Here is a 12,488-nt window from a genome sequence, read left to right as displayed (position 1 = left end):
TATCCTGTTTGAAATGACGCAGGTAGTCAGTGAATTCTCTTAACTTGGTTTAGTTTCAAGTTACCAAAATCTGGAAAGACTATTTTAGATAGACCTTCCCAAAATGTAATTATTCCTATAGAGTTTACCTAAAAGCTCTTATTTATGTTTACCTAAAGTTTCATCATATCAAGTTATTTTCCTTGCTGACGTATTTGCAACAGATACAGTAAGGTGTTATTTGATCTCTAGTAAACCTAGGTACAACAGAAGTGTTATACTTAATATTGATGATTCTAAAGACATGTCTATGTTAATCAAACCAAAAAGCTTAAGCTAGCTTCAATACCAGATACCAATTCAGTACTGAATATTTCCCAGGCCACGTGAACCTGAAATTCATTCAAGCCAGTCTTTTTTATATTTCTGAGAATTTACATAAGCGTTTAATTTCTTTTAAGCCAATTAAACAGCTCATCCACAAACCAATCTTGGCAATGCCATTTGGACGCAGACACTTCACATTTATAAGGTACGCAGAGACATACATTTACATATATAGACAAAGAGATCTCACAGTTTTCCTGCTAAAATTTTAAAAGGCCTCTTTTTGAATGAAATAATGCCATCTGCAGCAACATGGGTGGACCCATGTTGAGATCATCATACTAGGTGAAGTAAGACGCAGAAAGACATATCGTATGATATCACTCAGTGTGGAATCCCAAAAAAAGGTTCAAATGAACAAACAGACTCACAGACATAGAAAACAAACTTACGGGTCCCGAAGGGGAAAGGCGGGGAGGAGGGATAAATTAGGAGTTTGGGATTAGCAGACACAAGCTACTCTACATAAAACAGATAAACAACAAGGTCCTACTGTATAGCACAGGGAACTATATTCAGCGTCTTACAATAAACTAATGGGAAAGACTCTGAAAAGGAATAGGTAAATGTATACCTGAATCACTTCGCTGTAAACCTGAAACTAACACAGCATTGTAAATCAACTCTACTTCAATTTTTTAAAAAAAAAGATAAAAGGTGATTAAAGTTCCAGAGAGCCCAGGTAGATCATTTACATCGCAAAGGCACAGGAAGAGAAATACCAATTCCTTCTAGAAAGCTAACTTCCTCTAAGGGCATATGCAAAAACCAGTTTTAGAATGTCAAAAGAGTCCCACCGTGGATATTTTCAGGGATTTTTTTTCAGTTTCTAAAAAGCCAATTTAGTTTAAATAACAGTAAGAGGCAATAATAACACGTATCAGTCACTCACATTCACATGCCTCACTTTCAGAGGAGAAACAACCGGCGTTCAAGTTAACCTTCACCTCAGCTGTTAGCCCAGCCTCCGTGGCCTTTCTCGGTATAAAACGCACCTGCCAGCCCACAGCTGCGGCCACTTCGTTTTCCCACCGTAATGGCGCCAATATCTCCGCCATGGCCTTGGGGTGACTATGAGTCCTCGGTACTGTCTTGGCAGCCCCATTCATCAAGGCCAGCCACCCTAGGGCCCCACATACTAGCGGACGGCCACCCCGGGATTTCCTCTGCAACTTTCAGGATCACCCCTGGAACTTTCAGGCCCCTCATGCTAGGTGACGCCCCTGCAACTTTCCGTTGCGCGTCCTTATTTCCTGACGTCTCGGCGCTCACAGGAGCTTCCTCGGTCTCCCCGCTGGCTCTACCAACTGGGATGCACCCCGCAGGCCTACAAGGCCTGTACTTGCCCAGCTACAAGACCAAAGAAAGGGCCCAGAGTCGGCGACGGAGACATCATGGTTTAATGGGCGGGGGAGCTTACCTGTCTGAAGCAAGGCCCTGGAGCAACACCCCACTGTGTGCGGCGGCCGGCGGGCAGGACATGGCGGCAGGCTTCGCTCCCCAGGAGAGGGGGAGGTTCCCAGTTATAGTGGAAATTGACATCAGGTTGGCTCATCAGTTACCAGGGAAACCAGCCGAGGGGCACGCCCCTCACCTCCCCTTTGATGAGCTATCAGGTGGAGATGTTTGCTAAAGATTAGATGAAGCAGGCACTGGCCCAGCAGGGAGATGTACAGAGAGCAAGAGAACAGCCATCTTGGGTGGCCTGACCATACAGACTCCCTCTGTAAGCATGAAAAAGCCATGCCCTTCTGTAATAATATTAGAAATTAAAAATTAAACATCATGACTAGGAACAGTGATGATGGGAGGAAAAGTGCTGCTTTTTCAAGCTGCATAAGGAACTGTAGTCACAGTTGGCTGAATAAATGAGGTGTGTTTAAGTTTCTGGGGCTGTTTCTACAGCGTGGTGCTGGGACTTGCTTATATTTATAAGTCCTCCGAGGTTGAGGACTCCCGATGTTTCCCCTGTTTTACCTTGGTGAAGTTGAACCCTGAAAGCAGCTCTCCACAGTGAGCACATCCTCAGACGAGCTTGCCCACTCTCACTGCTATACTAGAGGCAACTCTGGTGTTACAGGGCCACGTTCTCTGGCTTTAGGGGTGCTATCAGCACTGAGGGGAGAGGTTTAAGATATAAGGGGAAAAGGAAATAAATCCCTTTGTCTGAAAAGGTTCAATTCCATCCAAGCTGCTGGACAAAACAGGGGAAACGTCACATTGCGAGGGAGCGGAAGCAAACTGTCCGCCCTGCATTCCAAAGGTGGGCCCTGGTCTGCATGTCCTCCCTACCCTAGAGCCCTCCCCATTCCCTGGATCAGCCTCGGAGCACTTATAAATATAAGCAAGTCTCTCTCACATATACCGGAAAAAGCCCCCCGGGGTTCGTTTTTGCCAGTATACCCTGATCCCCATGAGGTATGGTCATTCGTGGCTTGGCCAAGCTCTACCTCTTGCTTTTTCCTTCGGTGACATCAGTTCCAAAACCCCCAGCAAACCATAGGGAAGGAGGCAGAGAAGACTGATGCCGTCCATGGAGGCGAGCCTGTGGGTCGCAGGCACAGCACTGTAGGTGGAAGCTGAGGCGAGAAGAGCCCTGCTAGGAGCACATGCTGGGAATGGTTGTGTGGTTTTTTTAATGTATTTTTAAAAGTTGAGTTAGGAGAAAGTACACCCAGAAAGGCCCTAAACGACGGGCAGCTCGGCATATAAGAGTAAACAAAATAGGTGAAACCCCTTACCTTAGACTGCTTCCTATCTATCTGGGAAGACAGCGTTAGAAAACACAAATATTTGGGTAATTGATGAGTGTATAAAATGCGGCAAAGGTGAAGTAGCCATGAGAAGCATGACATCTCTAGAGGATTCTATTGTGTGTTTGTATACAGATGTGCTTACATATTGGGAAGACATTTGGGAAGATAGATACAAACATGTTTACAGAGGGCATCTATGGGTAGGTAGGATTCTGAATATGTTTCATTTCATTTTCCTTATCTTTCTGATTTGTCTGCAGTGTATTGCTTTTATAATACTTGTTTAATTACAAAAACACAGGCCATATCATGTTTACATCACTGTGGAAGATAAAAGGAAATACCACATTGCCATTTAGCGGGAGGCAGAAAGAGCAAAACCTAAGAAAAAAGCATAATGTGTCAGAAGACCAACTTAATTTAATATCATGTATAAATAGATTAAACGCCCATATTAAAAAAGATTCAAGGGTGGATCTTAACAACTATATGCTTTTACCTACCTTGTCATTTGCTCTAAACATTAAAAAATAAAGCACTGGACAGAAATTCATCTGCAAATAAACAAAAAATAGGCCACAATGATACTATTGATCCCGGCAAGGTAGAATTACAGGCAAAAAGCAGTCAATGCATCAGGAGTCCTTATGTTGGTGAGAGGTTCAAGTACAGGGACGACAGATCATGAACTTGTGTTTAACCAATTACACAGACTCAAAACCAGATAGTCCATGTGCATAATTTAATAAAATTGCAGTAGAAAAAAAAAAGACTTTATTGTATCTTTTAGTCTTTGACATAAGGAAGCAAAATTAAAGGGCAGATACTGGTATAATTAAAAAGGCATTACTGATAGACATTAGATTCCAAAAGAGAATTCACTGTTAAGAATCCTTGGAGGGCTTCCCTGGTGGCGCAGTGGTTGAGAATCTGCCTGCCAATGCAGGGGACACGGGTTCGAGCCCCGGTCCGGGAAGATCCCACATGCCGCGGAGCAACTAGGCCCGTGAGCCACAACTACTGAGGCTGCGCGTCTGCAGCCCGTGCTCCGCAACAAAAGAGGCCGCGATAGTGAGAGGCCCGCACACCGCGATGAAGAGCGGCCCCCGCTCGCCGCAACTAGAGAAAGCCCTCGCACTGAAACGAAGACCCAACACAGTCAAAAAATATATAAATAAATAAATAAATAAATAAGTGTTACCATTAAAAAAAAAAAAGAATCCTTGGAGCTTTCACAAAATTGAATACATACTAAGCTACATAGAACACTCTGAATCACAGGAAACAAAGTTAGTACAGGCTACAGTCTGGGACATAAAATTCAGAAGTTAATGAGATACTTCTGAAATGCTAACAAGAAAAACAATAAGCACCCCTACCTTTGTAGCCACAGCTTCTTTCCTGAACTTTCTCCTTGAGCTCTAGGCCTGGGTATGTCACTGTCTACTGATGTCTCCACCTGCAAGCCCACAGCATCTCCTCCTCATCACACCTGAATCTTTCCCCACCTTCCTTTGCTGATGTGCCCCTCTCCAGTCCCTGCCTTAACAGCGCCTCACCCACTGATGCATCCGGGCACCTGACAGAGTGCCTGCCAGTGTTGGCCTCAACTCCTCATCGTCCACAGCCCACCGCAGCCCTGACGTCACCCGGTCCCAGGCATCCTACCTCTCACAGCTCTCTCTCGTCTGGGCCCCCCAGTCTGTTGTTTCCCGAGTTTGCTGCCAGATGCCACTTCAGAAATGCTAAGTTTCTTTCCTATGAGCACTTCCAGGGCTGATACTTTTATTATTGTATTCCCAGGATTTAGCATACTATCTCCTACATAATAGATACTTAGATGTTGGTTGACGGAAAAAAACACAAAAGCAAATTTTCTTCTTAAAACCACGGCCGTTTCCAGTACCTCTCCCAGTTTACAAGAAAATCATTTTTATTGATGCTTGTACTTCATTAATGCAGTGTGGCTCCCCGCCACCACCATGGAGCAGCTCAGATGTGTCTGAACAGTAATGGGAGATGGCCGATCCAGAGGACTCTGAGGGCAAAGGCAGTTAGGCCCAGAGATTTGGGGCTTGTTGTAGGAGAACTGAAAAAATCCCTCATCTTTATGAATATACTGAAAGATTTGTCAGAGACACAAACGAAGTGCTTTCAATAAATCTGTTGGTGTTTTGCATGCGCGCGCGCGTGTGTGTGTGTGTTTGTTTAACTAGGATTTGAAGATGTAACTGTGAGCTGTAAACCCTTAAGTTTAACAGAGCTGTCCCATGTCCTACTGACAATTTATATCTTATGTCTGCAAACCAGTTGGCTGGGTGGTTCCATTTTGATTGAGCCAGGCTAATATTTTTCTCTCCTATTTGGGGCCACCTTTTGCATGCTTTGGAGTTGGAATTTAAAAATATAAATATAGAAGGTCAAAGTTGTGCTCGCTGTTGATAGCTCCTGTAAAACACCTGATTCAATGAGCAAATATTAGCTCTATCAGCTACTTTTAAAAAAAGCTTCATTGTAGTACATTTCAAGTACATGTGAAAATAAGGAGAGTGAAGGGACACCACCCAGCTCCAATAATTATCAGCTCATAACCCATCTTGTTTCATCCACACTCCCACTCACATCTCCCATTTCCGCGTTGTTTTGAAGCAAATCTGATAGATCATTTAATGTATAAATAGGTCAGTATGTATATCTAAAAGATAAACTTTTAAAAAAGTGACCATACCATTATCATACTTTAAAAATTAATAATTCATTTCTAACACCATGCTGTAATGAGAGGAACCAGGGCTCCTTGGAGAAATGACCGATTCTAGGACTGGGACGGGGAATATACAAGTTGAGCCTGGAGCATCTTGGAAGTGTCGAAGGATGTGCTCCAAGAAAGCACAACAATGAGGAATGTCAAAGGGACACAGGAGCGAACTGAAAGAGCTTCCAGTGGCCAGGAAGTCTGGAACGGTTTGAGCCACAAAATAAAGCAGTATTGGATTATAACCCAAAGTAGAACAAATATCCCTGAGTCCATACTGCTGTAAATCAACGATTGAATCAGTAAATAGGGGAGAAGAGAGAAATCTGTGCAGAAGAATCCCAAATTATGTAGACACTCACCCTCAAGGAGGTGGAGCATTACTCCCCACTCCTTAAGTGTGTGCTGTGCAGAGAAGTATGTGCTTCCTTCCAAAGAGGGCAGCATGGAAAGGGGGGGAAAGAGGAACTCTCCAGGGGAGAGACCTGACAAACACCCTCATCCAGGTGGTCAAGGTCAACATCAACAGCGAGAAGTCCTGTTCATAGTATGTACCCTTGATATGATAGCATGAGAATGGCCCCTTATTGCTGAGGTTTTCCTCCCCAAAACCCATGACACCAGTTTCATCACGAAGAAAATCATCAGACAAATCCCAATTGGGGAACATTCTGCAACATACCTAACCAGTCCTCCTCCAAACTGTGTAGGTCATCAAAAACAAGGAAAGTCTGAGAATCTGTCACAGTCTAGAGGAGCCCAGGGAGACATGATGAGTAAACATAATATGGGATCCTGGAACAGAGAAAGGTGAAAAGGAAATGTGAATACAGTGTAGGCTTTAGTTAATAATAATGTACAAATATTGATTCATTAGTTGTGGTAAATGTACCACAATATAAAATACTAATAATGGATGAAAATGGGTGTGGGTACTGTCTCCACTACCTTAATAACTTTTCTGTAAATTAAAACTGTTCTAAAATTAAAAGTTTATTAAAAAATTTAGCAATTCCCCTCTATCATCCTACATTCATGCAATGTTCTGTTTAAAGTCCCGATCTCTCAAATCTGAAGTGTGAAAATCTTCGCCAAAAGTCCCAGTGAGATTTTGAGGGAGTGACTGCTCTTCCTTGAAAAGGAAAATATGCAAAGTTTCTTCTTGGTGCATGAAATATTTGATATGTGCAACCTGTTCCAGTAGTTATTTTTAGATCTCATCTCTGATGAGTGCCTGGGTCTTGTTTTTACTTGTGTTTCAATGTTTGTGTGTGACTGAATGTCAACTCCCAGAAAGAAGGAGTTACGGCATATGCTTTAAGGGGAAGTTATGTATGTCCATGTAGATTGATTTCTACTTTTTCTTCTTTGCCTTTTCTTCCTTTAAAAATATTTTGTTGTTGCTTGCTTTCCCCACACAGGAGTATATATCTCGTTTCTATGTGGAAAACTGATCTATAATGTACTATCAGCATATGAGTGTCACCACTTAGAAGTGTTCATTAAGTGAGGCTTACTGGTTTCCAATGTTGCATCTGGCTTTATTAATTTTTTTTTTTTTTCGGTACGCAGGCCTCTCACTGTTGTGGCCTCTCCCGTTGCGGAGCACAGGCTCCGGACGCGCAGTGGCCACAGCTCACGGGCCTAGCCGCTCCGCGGCATGTGGGATCTTCCCGGACCGGGGCACGAACCCGTATCCCCTGCATCGGCAGGTGGACTCTCAACCACTGCGCCACCAGGGAAGCCCTTTATTAATTTTTGTATCAGTATATTTCAGAAGTTAGCATGGATGCTGGCAAAATCAATAGCAACGTTGCTGTTAGAAAAAGTGCAAGAACGTAAGGAATGACTCTGGTTGGAAAAGAGTGTCCTGATATAATCCTTTCCTGAAATGCTTGAGTTAGTCAGTGACATATGAACCTCCCCCCATCTGGGCACTATGAACAGGCCCTGGTCAGGGTGGGCAATGGCGGCAATTAGCACCCAGTTCCACTCCAGACATTGCCAATGTTTATAGTACCTGCTAAATGGATATACTCATGACAATTGTGCGAAGAATTTGAAGCTTTATTATTATGTAATAAGTAAACTGCCTGATTAAGTGTGGTTTTGGTGACTACGCTTATATCAGCCAGGATAAACTGTGCTTTGCTGCAGTAACAAACCAACCCTGAAATCTCAGTGGCTTTGCTTTTCTCCCAGGCAAAGTCTGACTCTCCAGAGCTACTGCTTTTTTTTCTCTTCTTTTTTTTGGCCTTGCCACGTGGCATGTGGGATCTTAGCTCCCCGACCATGGATCGAACCTGTGCCCCCCTGCAGTGGAAGTGTGGAGTCTAAGCCAGGGAAGTCCTGAGAGCCACCGCTTCTTTTGTGACTCTGCCCATGTAACACATGGCCTCCAAGAATATTTCTGTTGCCCAGAGCTGACAGGTGGTACTTCTACTTGGAGCCCACTGTTAGAACTAGTTACGTGGCCCTGCTTAAGTGCAAGAGAGTTGGGTAGAGTGGCTTTCTCAAGAAGAGGGAGAAGAAAACGGAAGATTTGGTAAACACATAACATTGTTTCTACCACAAGGGTTTAAACATTTTTTTCAGGCTAAAATGATTGCAGACATGCTTTGGGGCTGGGCCAGGTTGGTGGCCTAACTGGGAGAAGCTGGTTGGGTGTAGTGCATAGGTGTGCACAGGTGAATGGAAGGGGCTGCGTCTAGCGGGAGCCCAACCGATGCCATGCAAGACTTTGAGTCTTATGTTACAGGTTCTTCCAATTTTTCAAAAGCAAGTGGAAAAGCAGATTTTAATGTGAAATCTCCCGATTTCAAAATGTAGGCTGAAGTATATGAAAACACAGGCCAAACAAAATGTGCTTGCAGGTCTCATCGGACCTATGTGCCACCAACGTTACGATCTTAATTAGCTCTCTGGCCTACAAACTTGGGATCTTGAATGGCCCTTTATTTATCTGTGAGGTAGGGCTACATTTCTAAGAATCTGGCTCTGCCTGTGAGCATTCCCTCAGCCCACCCTGGTTCAAGGTTCAAATCCTTCGTCCTTGCACAAGCTCAGCTGACCGCTGGAGCACTTGGAGCCACACTTAAAGGACAACAGATTCCTTGCATTCCGGTCATTGCCAGGCTATGTAATCTTCAGGCATTTGGGAAACCACAAAGTGTTGAGAAAGAATGAAACAGGGATGGGTGTCGCGGAGCCGTTATGAAGGTGGAACAGGAGGGCCCGTATGTCAGTTTCAGACGCATCTCAAGGGCTGTGGGAGGCAATTAAAAGATTATAAATGGGGGAGGGGTCACACAGACCTGCAGCTCTCGGGGGCAGGGAGGAGAGCTCTCAGCAAAGGGAACTGATCGTCCACGGTGCGCTGTGCCCTCCATGTCATCCCATCCACGTATTGTCCTTGGGGGCGACTCCAGCGATTTCATTCCACCTTTTCTGAGCTCTTCTCAGAGGCGTAGGCGTCCCTCTGAGGGCGGCCCGAGTTGTTTGTTGGGTTCAGCACAGCCCGCAGACGGTCCAGCCCAACCACCTTTTCCTTTCAAATGATACTAAGCAGTTACTTTCCAGAACGCCCGAGGTCTGGGAAGGCCAGCTTGTAGCAGGGGTCTTAGGTGAGCTTTTGGGTCGGGGAAGAACCCAGGAAGGCAACCAGAAGCCTCGACCGCCGGCCAGCTGGGTTCCACGCAGCCGACCCGGACGCACCACCCTCAGGAGCAGAAAGTTCCGGGCCCGACGGGGAGGGCGGCGGGCGCTGCGGCCGCTTCTTGGCACGAAAGTGTGATGGGGTGTGGACGGGTCTCCCCACCCCACCCAGGCGCCCAGGAGCCACGCACTGCGGCCAGGAAGCCACGTGGGGCTCGAGTCGCCGCCAGAAAGAAGGCACGTGAGGAGAGGTCCCGAGTCCTGTGCCACCACCTGGGGCGGGGGAGGGGGGTGCGCCACACTGCTGCCCGGAGCCGGGGTCCCAGGCCCAGGCTCAGCCTGGGAGGCACACAAGCTGTTGTCACACTTTCCTCGCCCGACGCCACCACCTCTTTGTAGGTCACACAGCAGTGGGGTTGGCTCTTATTTACCCCTGTGTCCTCCCTCGAGAGTCTCCTATTCTCAGCCCCCATCGTAGCCCCATCTTCCCCCCAATCTCTCTCACGCACATCCCCCCCGACGTGCACGTATACGCATGCGCGCGCACACACACATCTCGGCGTTAATGACCCAATGGGATGCAGTTTCACAACCGCTGGGACGCAGGCCGTGCTCTGTGCCGCTTCTGGGCCTTTCCCTGTCTCTACAAAGAGAACAGAAGCCGGGCAAGGATCCTGTGCCGGCACCACAGGGATTGCAGAGCGACGCCCCTCAGGAGTTGTTACAGATCCCCTGACGATGCCGGGCGCAGCCAGCGTCGGGAACAGTGAGTGAGGACGGTGACCAGTGTGCTGGCTGCCCTCCCTTGGGAGCAAGGGCTGGAGTCTGGGCCCCGTGCTCCCCAGGTCGCCCACCATTGCTTCTCCAGCTCCCTTGGGGACCATGCTTTCCGTCCTCCTCTCTGTTGCATCCCAAGAGCCCCGCCGACCTTTCCCTGCTCTATTTTTCGCACCCCCGCAAACGCTGAGGTCGTGGCTTCAGCTCCATACACTGTGCAGCGGGCGGCGTCCCTCAGCTTGTATTTTCGCCTGTAGGGCCCGCGAGCCTCTCTCGCTGGCTTGGCTGGAACACAGCTTTCCGTTACTAAAGGGTGAGGAGCCTCCTTCCTGAAAACCTGAGCCGTCGAGGACTTTCAGTCTGGATCCTTCCCACGGATGTCCTCGGATGCCCCCAGACCAGCTTCCTCCAGAGGACCCAGGTCGCTAGCCTGGTGCCTGTGTCAGGACCACTTCTGCGCGGCGGGGCCCCGTGGTTGTCGCCGCGGCTGCCGGCAGAGGGCGCTGTCCTCCCAGCGCCGGCGGAGTGGGGACCGGGGGTTTCTCCCCAGCAGGCCCGCAGAGAAGCAGCCGCTGTTCTGACTTTTTGACAGTTCCTTTGCTGCAAAGGCTCCTCTTCCTGTGGCGGAGAGATCAGCAGCTCTTACACAGGATGAGCAAGGGATTCCTTTTCTATACTCACCTCACAAACGCTTTTCTGTAGTTATTTCAAATACAGTTGCCCCAAATTTGTCTGGTGAGAGGTTGCCCCGCTAGACTGTGCTTAAAGGGCACTCAAGAAAGCTCTCTCACTGAAAAAAGAAACTTCTGTTATCTCTTGTAAATTTGTATTTCTAATTCAAATAAAAGATTTCTCTTCTCTGAGACATCAGAAATTTATAGGGAGGGGTTGATAAAAGGGAGTACAGCTCTGTATGTTTACCTGGGGGAAGGTCCCATCGCCCTGCTCACCAGGCCTGCAGGCTTTGGGGGGCTGCACAGTCCCATGGGGCCACTACGGAGCTGCCCCTGGGGCATGGCCTTCAATGGGCCCTGGGGCTGGGCGGCACCCTCCCCTTCCTGGCTTTACAAAGAGAACAGAAGCTGGGCAAGGATCCTGTGCCAGCACCACGTGGAGTGCAGAGCGACGCCCCTCAGGCGGCACCCTCCCCTGGACAGTCCCTGGGCCTGTCCTTGCACCCTCCCCACACCCTTCCCTGAGCCCCATTCCCACCCTGGGGGCCTATCCGCTGAGGAAGAGGAACGGAAAGGTGGCCCGTGTGCGCCTCCTACTTACAGGCCTGTGCCTTATGTCGTCAATCACCACGCGAAAGGCAGCCGAGTCATGGTTTTACAGACGAGGAACCCAAAGCAGAGTGAGGCCTGAGAACACAAACCACTGACTCTGTGGCCAGTCTTGCCCTTGAGATTTTCTCTCCCAGCCTGTGTCTCTTTTTCTCCTTTTCTAACTAATCCATTTTCCTGCTGATGGCCAAGTGATCAACCCCTCTCTCAAACCCAAAGGAAGGACAATGAGATGACATTTATGCTGTTTCAACTATTAGTCCGTATTCTGGAGGAAGGCATGAAAGTGCCTGGCTAGAGACCCCCCTCTGTGGAGCAAAGGGGAACTTAAAAATATGACAGCTGCAATGCAAGTCTTTGTAAAATTAGGCATTTCCATGACCTTTGATGGCCTTGCTCTCTGTTACTATCCGTAAACAAGTATAATAGGAACTCATTGGGCACTCTGTCCTTGGTGCCCCGAAAGTGCTAACTTGGGTGCTTGCAGATATTGTATTACTCCCATTTGACAGACTGGGAAATGGGGGCAGAGAGGTTAAGTGACTTGCCCAAAGTCACACAGCTAGGAGACAGTGGAGGTGGGAACTGAATCCAGACTCCGTAGCTCTAAAGCTAGTACTCCTAACTTCTGCCCAGGGTCCTCAGCCACCCTGTCGCTTAGGTGTAGTGACACAAACTGTTCCTGGTGCTGATACAGAAACATCTTGTGCTTGGGTATTTTCCACATTTCAAGACAGAGTGATGCCTGGATTTAAAGCTTCACTCATTCAGTTGAAAGATTTAGAATCTTCTCATTATATTGTAACCCAGGGGGGTACATAAGATGATGAACTGGGGCACAGAAAGAAAATATTGAACCTCCTTATATGTGTTTCATTCTCTCAAAATTTTTATTTT

This window comes from Pseudorca crassidens, chromosome X, assembly GCF_039906515.1.
Source record: "Pseudorca crassidens isolate mPseCra1 chromosome X, mPseCra1.hap1, whole genome shotgun sequence".
In the NCBI taxonomy this organism is placed as follows: domain Eukaryota; kingdom Metazoa; phylum Chordata; class Mammalia; order Artiodactyla; family Delphinidae; genus Pseudorca; species Pseudorca crassidens.
The sequence above is the reverse complement of the archived record's forward strand: the minus strand, read 5'-3'. Positions refer to the sequence as shown.